The sequence below is a fragment of the Periplaneta americana genome, chromosome 4 (genome assembly GCF_040183065.1).
Source record: "Periplaneta americana isolate PAMFEO1 chromosome 4, P.americana_PAMFEO1_priV1, whole genome shotgun sequence".
Classification (NCBI taxonomy): Eukaryota; Metazoa; Arthropoda; class Insecta; order Blattodea; family Blattidae; genus Periplaneta; species Periplaneta americana.
The window spans coordinates 169,161,189-169,174,067 of NC_091120.1; the positions used below are offsets into that span (position 1 = coordinate 169,161,189).

The 12,879-nt window shown below is 36.3% G+C and overlaps 1 protein-coding gene across 3 annotated transcripts in view; it reads left to right on the forward strand.

Annotated features, from left to right (window-relative positions):
• The first annotated feature begins 4,749 nt into the window (after positions 1-4,749).
• The window catches only part of eas (ethanolamine kinase 1), a 122,897-nt gene continuing 114,767 nt past the window's right edge, over positions 4,750-12,879 (forward strand). The window contains exon 1 of one of the 3 annotated variants that reach the window (XM_069824294.1): positions 4,750-5,041. The gene's annotated coding sequence lies outside the window, so the exon portion shown is untranslated. Of the gene's footprint in view, positions 5,046-12,879 lie in introns of all 3 variants that reach the window. The other 2 variants (XM_069824295.1, XM_069824296.1) reach the window with 2 other exon arrangements.

Below are 12,879 nucleotides of genomic sequence, written 5' to 3' on the forward strand. Positions count from 1 at the left end.
TTATTTTTCCAGATATTATTTCTAAAATTACACCATCTCTCAATTTCATTTCACCATGAAATAACACCACAAATCAGATATCAGTCTGTAGCGAGACTGAAGATTCAGTGAAGTTATAATATTGTCTCCAAGCCACCAACATAGCCTAGTTGGCTAAGGTGCTTGCCTGCCGATCCGAAGTTGCATTCGGGCGGGGGTTCGATTCCCACTTGAGCTGATTACCTGGTTGGGTTTCTTCGGAGGTTTTTCCCAACCGTAAGGAGAGTGTCAGGTAATCTATGGCGAATCCTCGGTCTCATCTCGCCAAACACCATCTTGCTATTACCTATACCACCGATGCTAAATAACCTAATAGTTAATACAGCATCGTTAAATAACCAACTAAAAAAATTGTCTCCGTGATTTACGGTTATGTTTTGAGCAATATGCATCACTATTCATGATCGTGTAAAATTACATTATCAGAATCAAAATCAAACAAATTTGTAATTTTGCTGTTTGGACTCTTAAAATCACACAGCTGTCTTAGACCATTAGTTTTACATGTAGCTACTAGACCAGTTTTGAGATGTCATAACTATTATCAGTTCTGGAATGTGCGTCTTACATTGTATTCCATATAAATATAAAGATCTGTAAATGGTGTCGGTGATTAAAACAAGCAAATCCTTAATAACAACCAATGAAAGTAAATTCTTTGTATGAGAGTTTATTTGGAAGATAAGCCTAGGAGAATCGTAACAAAGTTGATGGAAATTCTTACCTTTAAATAAACAAATGATCATTTTAAAAGATTTTACATTATTGTTAATGCAGTACATTGTTACTAATTTTGATAATATGATGATTACTGTACTTATGCACATTTAGAGTACATATATAAATGCAGCCAGTTTAGAAATATACATTGATGAACTCTCTTTCAGCCTACTGTACCAGTCCCGGAAGAGAGGCATGCTTGAAAACGATTTACTGTTGGCAAGTTTCGCAGCCAGATATCTTCAGAACATGACAGCAGAGCAAGTTCAGATGTATGATCGCCTTATCAATTTGCCATCGAATGACTGGGACATATTTTATTGGGCTACTGGTGTTAAACCTACTCCAGCCGAATTCGATAATGAAATAATGCAGTTACTGAAAGAACATGTTCAAAACAAAGACAGAGAGTCTAGAATTCGACAACCAAATTTGTATAACTGAATTAAGTTTCCAAATGTGTCGAATAACAGTTTGAGACTTAGTGTAAATAGTTGCAATTCATATGTAAAGAGTGCTGTGAATCGTTGATTTAGTAAATAAGAGTTAGATTTCCCTCAAATTTTCGTTGTATACCTAAAATAACGAATAACGAATTTCACATGTCATGTATTTGTTTTGTATATATATTATTTGTAATTCGTTGAAATATATTTGCAAGAATATTATAGAATGAATGATAAATTTGCATTTAAGTTATAACTCAAAATATAAATACAGTATGGGATGATATTGATTTGTACTGTTGGTAACGAATCTTTAAATGTTAAATTGTGTCATATATGTGTGTGCTCGCGCGTATAATTATATTGTATGTCCCAGTTGTGGCAAAAGTAGACTGACACTTGAAAGTGAATTCTCAAAGGGTATTGAAAGAGTAGAAATGCAGCAACAGTGCTGTCACACTAACAAGAAACATTCAGCAGACTTCCCCCAAGTCGTCATGCTATTTAGTTGATACGTGATAAGTTTCATGGGTAAAACTGTAGCCTGTTATGACAGTCTCTTTTTGTTATTTTTCTATAAAAAAAACCCTCCATATTTTGTGACTTTTCAGAAAGGAAAATTACTGAAAAAACGGCAGGCAGAAAAAAACAGTTAAAATTTCTAATTATTATTATTATTATTATTATTATTATTATTATTATTATTGTTATGTCCAGTATTCTTTTGAGAAGTTTAACTCTTTATGTAGATGAAATAATTATTGGGGATCATCAATGTGGTTTTAGGCGTAGATCGATTATTATTGATTAGATTTTTTGTATTTGACAGATATTGAAGAAAAAATTGGAATATAAGGGTACAGTACATCAGTTATTCATAGATTTCAAAAAAGGATATGACTCGATTAAGAGAGGGGTTTTATATAATATTCTTATTGAATGTGATATTCCCAAGAAACTAGTTCGATTAATTAAAATATGTCTCAGTGAAATGTACAACAGAGTTCATATACACGAGTTTCTGTCTGACGCTTTTCCAATTCACTACGGGCTAAAGCAAGGAGATGCACTATCACCTTTACTTTTTACTTTGCTGTAGAATATGCCATTAAGAAAATCCAGGAAAACAGAGGGTTTGGAATTGAATGGGTTATATCAGCTACTTGTTTATGCAGATGACGTGAATATGTTAGGAGAAAATCCACAGACTATCAGGGAAAACACGGGAATTTTACTTGAAGCAAGCAAAGAGATAGGTATTTACAATATATACTTAATAATTTTAATGTCTTCTAACAGTGTTAGTGAAGAACTGATAAGATATTCTAAATTATTTTGTCTACAATTTTCTGTCCATTTTCAATCAACATTTCATTCAACAATTACAGGAAACAACAAAATTATATCGAAATCTGTGTGCATGATACCATATGCCAGTCACAGTACATAAAGTGTTAAATTTTCTCTAAACCACTCCCTATAGATCCTCTTATACAAACGCAATGAGAGTTTGTGTACAAAAATATATGTTACTTGTAACTCCTGTACAAATTTTAAAGAAAATCTTGTTAGAAAAGTTATTAATTCTCTCTAAAACCACCCACTATAAAGGGTTAATGCCTCCTACACAAACGTAACGAGAGTTTATTTGTACACAACAAATATAATATGCCACTGGTACCTATAACTCCAGTATAAGTTTCGTGAAAATATGTTGTGTAGGAGAAAAGTTATTGATTTTCTCTAAAGCCACCCCCTCTAAAGGGGTAGTTTCTGTAACACAAACATAATGAGAGTTTATACACAAACAATATATGCTCCCTGTAACGTCTATAAATTTTCATTAAAATTTGTTAGATAAGAGAAATGTTATTAATTTTGTCTAAAACCACCCCTATAAAGTAGTAGTTCATGAGAGTTTGTACATAAAAAGAATATGCTACCTGTAACTCCTGTACAGAGTTTCGTGAAAATCTGCTAGGTAGGAGAAAAATTATTAATTTTGTCTAAAACCATCCGCTATAAAGTAGTAGTTCCTCTTATACAAACATAAGGAAAGTTTGTATACAAAAACTATATATTTCCTGTAACTCCTGTGTAAAATTTAATGAAAATCTGTTAGATAGAATACAGGTTATTAATTTTGTTCAGCTAGATTTGCGTTTTGACCCACTGTGCGATGGTGGACTTATATGAGGGCGATAATAAACATCTGGGTTCTTTAAAAGCCTTTGTAAGTATTATTATTATTATTATTATTATTATATTCCAAATGAACTAGGAGATTTCAGTTGGAAGGCCATTGGAAGAAGAAGAAGAAGAAGAAGAAGAAGAAGAAGAAGAAGAAGAAGAAAGGAAGTATTATTATTATTATTATTATTATTATTATTATTAACAGAGCTTCTTGTTTGGCTAATTAACACTTTTTGCTAGATAATGGAAGGAGTAAAGTTAAAGGAAGGAGAGGCGTCAAAATTTACTTTGCCCAGGGTGCCCAAGAGCCTGGGCCTAGTATATAAGTTTGAAGTGCGATAAAATGTAGAATATTACTAATTTTATTTATGTTCTGATGAAATTTTGATCCAACAACACTTATGTGCCAACACCAATCATACATAACTACGTTTTTTGTGATAGTGACATTGCCAAATTGCTAACTCATTTTCCTTGTGCCCTGCACCGTTGAAATTTATAGGGGTGACATTATTGATCAAAAGAAAAGTTTCTAATATTAAAGTATTGCTAACTGTTACTCCACAGCAGTGGACTTTAGTAGATCCTATTGGCTAGCATTTACTCTACATGCAAAACAAAAACCAACTGAAGCTGAAATTTGAAGAACATTTAAAATCTGAAATATCAACACTATTAGTTCCTTCATGTCCAGCAATAAGAGAATTATTAAATCTGGTTGAAAGTGCTCTGAAACAAATTTTAGTTTCCTGTCAAATGTGGAATGGGAAAGGTTAGAAGGTTGGGCACAAATTAAATTTGGATGCTCCCTGGCACCAACTCTGCTGCAGTCGAGTAGAGAATACTAAAGTTATTTCAAAATCTGTGATATTTGCGCTTCTTGTGTTATTTTGTGATAGTTGAAGCAAAAACCTTAGTACCGATATACGGTACACAAATTTCACATTATGGAAACCATATTATAGTCATAATAAATAGTTCCTAAATGAAACTCAGTTAAACTCTAAAGTGTCAATAAGGAATTTGGATTCAAAGGGAATTGTTTTTATTTTATTTTATTTTATTTTTTGTTTTGCATTTCAGATGCGTTCATGCTTTCCCTACAGTACAATCCTAATTACGTACTAGTGGAAACATGATTACTCGAAGTAAGGTCGCTAAAAATATTCGAGTCATTTAATAAAGCTACCATGTTCATTATATTAAATACAGATTCCAAATAATCGAGAAATAATTACGGATTTATACGAAATATTGATTACGAACATAATAGAACAGTTATGTTTCATAGAGGCACTGGCTCGATTGTAGTGACATAATATTTGTGTGATTGGTATCACTGCAAGGATCTAATTTACCGTGTCTCAGGAATATCGAATGTATTCGTCGTGACACACGATCGTGTATTGAAAGGCAGCAGTACTTATCATTGACATTATGTTCTGAATCGTAAGAAATATGCTTCGTACTAAGTGTGAGATGGCGGCCCAGTGATAAAAATGGTGGCTTTGATTCATCATGCAACTGATAATCGATTCACAGGTTCAAATTGGAATATTTGCAATACGCCAGACAGTGGTACAGTTGTGACCAAAATCATCGATATATGAAAATAAATCCCGGCCGGAGGTATGCGCAATCTCGTAAGTATGTATATGATTACCTAATATTACTATTAAATATATTGTTATGTTATTATAATTAACAAACTATTCTGATATGTGTATAATTTTAATTTCGTAATTTATATACGTTAAGTTAGGTGTCAAAATTTAAAGCCTGTGTTAAAATTTATTCTATTTTGTTTTATATAAATTACAATTAAAACATTCCAAACGAAGGGAATGTTAGAACTAGAATGTTTGTCAACAATGCATTTTCTATAGTATTGTAGCGGTAACGTAATAATATAATTATTCATTCAGGATCCCTTTCACGAAAATACAAGCGCAAGTGAATTTTCATTCTGATAGAATTGCGTTTAAAATTAATTTGATTACGGGCAAATAACTTCTAGTTATTATATTTAATTTGTGTTTTTGGAGCTCCGACTACTATTGTGTAATACATTTCTATAATGACGAATCACAACTTCCCAGCTCATTATACAAGGAAAGTTAGTGTTATATCGTCAGCCCGCTGAAAATCTCGTGTTTGGGAAGAGAACGTGAACTGGAGTGCTGGTATAAATTTGTAATGTCGAGAAAAAAAAAAAAAAACAAAGTCCGATTTTGTCTACCACTTTAATGTCATTCCATTTATTAATGCCGGGAATAGAACCTCAGTTCGCTGAATAGTGAAGGGGCTAGTGGCAGGCTTGATAGGAACAAGAAAACATCAAAATCTCGTAAGTAGGTAATGACGATGATCACGTTCATGATTCTTATCCTTCTGACGATTTATCTTTATCATGTTTCACGTATTTTCTTGTGCGTCGACGAAATATAAGCGAATAAAGAACGAAGATATAAAAATTCTGTTGTCCTTGTTTGTACGTTCCTGTTTCGTGTGGCGACCATAAAGCTACGTGGAAACATGGTTTACCAAAACCGGCGCCACCAGAATCACTGGAGACAGCGGCATTTGGAGAGCCAAGAACTTTCCATTGGCCCGAGTGATGTGGGATTCCCGTGGCGCTAATGATTGAGGTCTTGAGTGAAGTCACCGGACATCATTACAGACTGGGTTTCACTTCGTTTTTGCAACGGTGATCATATCGCGGAAAACCATCAACTGCACATTCCTGACACGAATTGACGTTCGTTACCTCGTGCTGGTGAAAGTCGCAGTTTACTCGGAGTATCTTGGTGCGTCGCGCTTTAATAGGCCTACAAAATACCTTTTTCGAAGAGCTCAAATTGTCGTAATTCGGATTTTTTAGTTGGTTATTTAAAGATGCCATATCAACTACTAGGTTATTTAGCGTCGATGGGATTGGTGATAGTGAGATGGTATTTGACGAGATGAGCCCGAGGATTCGCCATAGACTACCTGACATTTGCCTTACGGTTGGGAAAAACCTCGGAAAAAACCCAACCAGGTAATTAGCCCTAGCGGAACTCGAACCCGGAAGGCAAGCTCCTCAGCTGACTGAGCTACTCCGGTGGCTAATTCGGATATTATTAATGTTATTGGCTTTACGTGAGGTAAGATAATGGATTCCTTCCTTTACGCCTTCCTACATTTTTTTTCTTTCTAATTTTTCTACAATTCTTCCATTTCTGCTTTTTCTTTCGTTACTATATTATTTATAATTTATATAATTTCGGAAGATGTATGGATTTATATAATCCTATATAATCCTTATATTCTCCATTCTTACGTTGTTTCTTTTTCTTTCTTTCATTAATTTCATTCCTTCTTTTTCTTTCTTACATTCTTTCTGTCTGTCTTTTTCTTTCTTTTCTTCCTTTTATTCTTATATTTATTTTCTTTTCTCTCTTCCTCTTCCTTTAATTCTCCTTTATGCAAGGATTAGGCCTCTCAACTTGTCCATCTTGTGACCAAATGCAGCATCTGCCTCAACTCTGTTTAACTCCAGACTTATACATCATACATAATCTTCGTTTATTTCGTTTGTCGTTTTTTTCTCCTTTTCCGTAATCTATAATCTTTCTTTTTTCTTTCCTTTTCCGTTTCTTCATTACATTAGCCCTTTTCTTTATTGCTTCGCTCAATTCTTTTCTACTTCTTTCCATTCTTCTTTCTTGTTTTTTTTTTTTTCATTCCTTACATTCTTGATTTCCGAGCTTACAAGCAAACATTCTGATGGCGGCAGATAAAAATATTTTTTTTTTCTTCCACCATGTTAATAATGTCAAAAGAAGTACTTATACTAATTTTAGCCACTCGACCGCAATTACGAGGGCCGTAAAAAATAAGTTCGCCAGGAGCCGTTAACAGAAAGAAAACACAATTTCATTGGCAAAATTTACCGGAATAGACACAGCAATTGTTGAGCTATTTTTCAACATATTCCCCAACGGAATTGAGACATTTGTCATATCATGGGAACAACAGAGAGGTGCAAACGGCTGTCAAACGCTGGATCCGATCCCAGGCGCCTGACTTCTACAACACAAGGATACAAAAATTGATCCCATGGTATAACAAATGTCTCAATGGGGGATATTTTGACACATAGCGCAACAATTCCTGTATCTGTATCTGTTTCAAATATTTCCTCGCAATTGTGCTTTTTTCTGTAAACGGCCCCAGGGAAAATCATTTTCTGGACGGCCTCGTAATTGCTGTCGAGTGACTAAAATTTCTATAAGCACTTATTTTGACATTATTAACACGGTGGGAGAAAAAATTTAACTTTTTTTATCTGCCCCACCAGAATGTTTGCTTGTTAGCCCCTGACCGTCTTCGACTTCATTTTAAATATCGGACACACTTTTCTTGTCGACATGGACTGTATTTTCTCCAGACTTATACGTACTTTATTTTTATTTTTATTATTGTTTGTTAATTATTCTACTTTTTTCTTTGAGTTTTATTTATTTTCGAAATTTTCGTTTAAGGAAACAACTATTGCTTTCTCAATACCGGCCTACCAAATAGGCAACCAGTGCAGCTCTAGAGATAGAGCGTTTGCATGCTGACCCGGGAGTGAGTTCGATTCCCGCTTAGGTTGATTATATGCTGTTTTTTCCGAGGTTTCTCTCAACTGTAAGGCGAATCCTCGGCCTCATCTCACCAAATATATATCACCAATTCCATCGACGCTACGATACAGCGTCACCAAATAACAGACTAAAAAAACCAAGTAGACCTAGGGTACCTATAACGAGAAATAATTGGGATGCTGCAAAAATGGATGACTTATAGATTTTTACGAAATGCGTATGTGTTCAGTGTCCTTTATAATGTAAAAGTGGTTTTTGATAATTATTATAGTCTATCGTCTGTCTGTCTACAGTGATTCTCCTAAATGAATGGACGTATTTTGTTCGTATTCAGTAGGCATATCTGCACTATCTAGGCCTGCTAATCAATTTACCAAGAAGTGATGTACATGCAACATAATCTGTAGGCCTATAATTCTTCTCATAATGCCTCAACAGTTTTGATCCCTGATCGTACAGAGTGTTCAGAAATTATGTGAACGATTCAGGCGTGATGGAATAATACAATTTATATTGGGGATTGAGAATGACATTAATGGAGAAAGGTATCTAGGGTAAAGTTGCCTAATTCCGTAATACCCCTAATACCGTGATAGTTTTTTTTAACTAAATCTCCTGGGATTGGGTATCTTGCTAGGAAATTCACTGATGTCTCAAAAGTAGGCGAAGGATGCACTCTTTCGAGAAAGATGTCTGGCGCTATGGTCGAACGTCAAAGCTTTGACTGACGTTCAATTTTAAAAATGTATCATGGGATTAGGGGTATCACGGAATTAGAGAAATTTACCCTATACCACAACCGCTTCCCCAGGATATTTTAGCTGATCGCACCGGCAGCAAACTCTACAAACTTCATTATCCTTAGACTCACTGAATCAGAATGAATGCACCTGACACGCACAGCTGAATCGGTTCGGGTAGGACTATGGGATTGGAAGCAATTTAAATTGTTTGATTGGAGTTGGCGTCGGTAAAAATGTATCGATTCCGAATTAGGTCTCGAATGAATTAATGAAAATACTGTATCAACATTTTCGCTACCGCTAGCGTAATTTATGGGAAGACTGAGGGAAGTGTTGAGCCAAATGTTGCGGGAATAAATTTGTAACATAATATTTCAGTCTCTACGGTGAATGAGTGGTGTGTAGACCTTGCTGTCACATAGGCGGCCGGGGTTCGAGTCCTGATCAGGCCTCGGACTTTTCATTTGCAAAATTCGTAGTGACACTTGTGACGGACAAGGTTGCATTAGGAGTTTCTGTCGTGGTTCTCCCGTTTCCCCTCGTTAGGCATCAGGATTATTCCGTCTGATGTCCATTCCGTTATCATTCCATTGCATTACTCATTCGTCGATTGGCGGCACGAGGAAGGGGTGGTTTAGGGACGAATGAGGTTCATAAGTAAGTTATATTTATTTTGATACTTACTTTCCGTGAGTGAAGTTGCCTCATCGAAACCTGAATACTCAACGAACCTTGTGCAGTCAGTCGGTGCAGCATCTGTAGCACTGGTCTTCCATCTAGGCGGCCCGCGTTCGATCCCCGGCCAGATCGTGATTAGGGTTGCCAACCCTCCCGTATTTCCCTAGATCTCCAGTAGCCTATTTGCCCCTAATTTTCAACAGTCTCCCGGCTCCCGTATTTTCTTCCTCTTCGAGCATTTTTCTCCCTTATTTTTGCATAATTCTAAACATTTGATTTTGCAGTGAATGATGATTGTTTATATGATGATTTTTATTGTTCAAGAGGTGCATTGAAATGTGCACTCATTATAGAAAGTAATGCTTGCCAAGAATTGGTTTTATTTATTTATTTATTTATTTATTTATTTATTTATTTATTTATTTAACCTGGTAGAGATAAGGCCATTAGGCCTTCTCTTCCCCTCTACCAGGAGATTACAGCTACAATATTAAGAATACAATTACAATTATAATTACAATTAATATTAAATGTACAAATACAATAAAAATCAAAGTACTAAAAGATTAACTGATTAATAAAAGGTAGACAGTTTATTGTAAAAGTTAAGAAGAGAGAAACATTTTTTACATGAATTAAGTAAAAATTAAACCTACTCTACGCAGTAAGAAAATGCTTAATAAGTTTGCTTTTGAACGCTACTAAATTTCGACAGTCTCTGATGCCACTGGGTAGGGTATTCCACAAGCGCAAGAGCGAGATTGTGTATGATGATGAATACGATGATGTCTTATGTGTTGGTATGGCTAGTATGCGACTATAATGTTCCCTTTAAAATGAAACCATGTTAATGTTATATATTTGGAAAAACTGGCTAGTGAGCATACCAAGTAGTAACGCTCATACAAAGAGGGTGTTTCACCTCATGAACAATTGGACAGATGTTCGAAACAGGAGTACGACACATCTAATCAAATCAGAGCTGAAAACTGCAGTCGTCTTCAACTACTGCGCGAGACAAAATCTGTCTCAAAATAGTCTTAATTTAAGCTTAGCTTCCGAATTGCAGAATGAAGTTCTTTTTAGTAACTGAACAGAATAATCTGCCAATTTTATATGTGAAATTTTGTCCATGCCTTATTCAACCATATTTTCTTAAAAAACGTTGGCGACCCTAATCGTGATGGACAGAACAGACATTGCAAAGGGTTTTCTCGGGGTACTTCCGTTTCCCTCTATCATTTCACCAACACTCTTCACGTCCCCTTCATTTTAAGCTTCATCTGCAATAGTGAAAATAGGCTGGCTTGTAGTCTTGGAGGTACCGATGCTGATATAGAAACTGCTTGGAACTCTGAACCCCTGGAGCTTATCAGGCTATTCATGTGTGAATGAAACTTGACTGTATCAGGGGCTAAGGCAGGATGGCCCATCAATCAGCGTCGGCTGATCAGGATGGGCTTGGGGCTAAGGACCCCTGGGGATTATCCGGCTGCTCGTCCGCGAAATGGGACTAGGCTCTATTAGGGCTGAGGCAGAATGGCCCACCTGTCAGCGTCGGATTCATGAATGCCATCCAGACCACCTATAGGATTTGGAAATCACTGTACAGTTCCCCTTAAAAAGATTGAGACGACTCTTGATCGTCGGAAGTTAAAGTTCTACAGCGCGGTTCACTCGAGATCGACGTAGCCAGGAAGACATCTGGTCGTGCATGCGTAGGCCTATTTTCATCCTACTCCAAAGTGCACACCAGTGCAAAATGTTATCAGTTGTCTGCTGTAGGTCTCTTTTTACGTCCTTGATCGTTTACCTTTCATGAAAGATTGAAATATACCGTGTAACACGAAAGTCATTCGCCAAAGGGCAAAAATAATATTAATTTTGAAATGAAAAATGTAGACATATGGCACAGACAGCAAGGAATATTGTAAGGACCACGACAAAGACAACAAGGACCACGACAAGGACAAAGATCAGGACCATGGGTACATATAAGAAACACGACAAACATCACGACAAGGATTATGCCACGGCATAGATCACCATAAGGATTAAAAGGACCAGGACCACGAAAAGGATTATTAGAAAGAAACAAGGACCGCGATAAGGACCAAAATCAAGATCATGATAATATACTACGACAAGAAACACGACAAACATCACAAGGATTACGATAAATACCACGACATGGACCACGATAAGGACTCCGAAATTTACCAAGATAAGGACTATGACAAAGACAACAAATACTTATTAAGGACCATGACAAAAGCAGCAATGAGAACGATAAGGATAATTACAATGCCAACAATGACCACAATAATGACAACATAGATCACGATAAGGGACATGTCAAAGACAACAAGGACCACGACAAAATAATAAGGATCACGATAAGGACCATGACAAGGAAAACAAGAACCAAGATAAGAAACGCGATATGGATTAAGACAAGGGCCACGATAATAATTACGAATTAGATCACGATAAGGACAAGATTCATTATAAGAGTCACGACATGAACCACGATAAGGACCAAGACCATGATAAGGATCATAACAAAGACAACAAATACCACGATAAGGGCCACAACAAAGACAAAGATTGCGATAAGAAACATGACAAAGACAACAGTGACCACGATAAGGACCGTGGCAAAGGCAACAAGGATCATTACAAGATCTACGGCAACGATCACGATAAGGACCATGACATGGACCACGGAATAATCACCATAAGGACTTCGTCAAAGACAAGGACAATGTTAAGATCCATGATAATAAAACAAAGACAAGGAACATGATAAGAATAACGACATGGGTCACGACAAACACTATGATAAGTATCACGATAAAGACCATGACAAACACTATGATAAGGTTCATAAAGACCAAGACAGCGATAAGGAGTATGCGAAGGAGAATACGGACCACTATAAGAATCACGATAAGGATACGGATGAGGACTGCGATAAGGATCACGACATGGTCCACGACACGCACCACAAGGTTCAAGATGGTAAGAACCATAACATAAACCACTTTAAGGACCACGACACTGACTACGATAAGGACCAAGACCATGACAAAGACAAGAGTAAGATAAGGGCTATTACAATCACAACAAAGATCACGATAAAAACATGACAAAAAGAATGAGGATCACGATAAGGACTATGCCAGAGACAACAAGGACCAATGTAAGAAGCGTCACATGGACGAAGACAAGAACCACGATAATAATCGCGACATGGACCACGATAAGAACCATGACAAAAACAGAAAGAACTATAAGGGTTTACAGTGACAACTAGGACCACGACGAAGACAACAATGTTCACGATAAAAAAATATGACAAAGGCAACAATTATCACGGTAAGGACCATGCTAGAGACAACTAGGACCAATATAAGGACGCGAAATGGG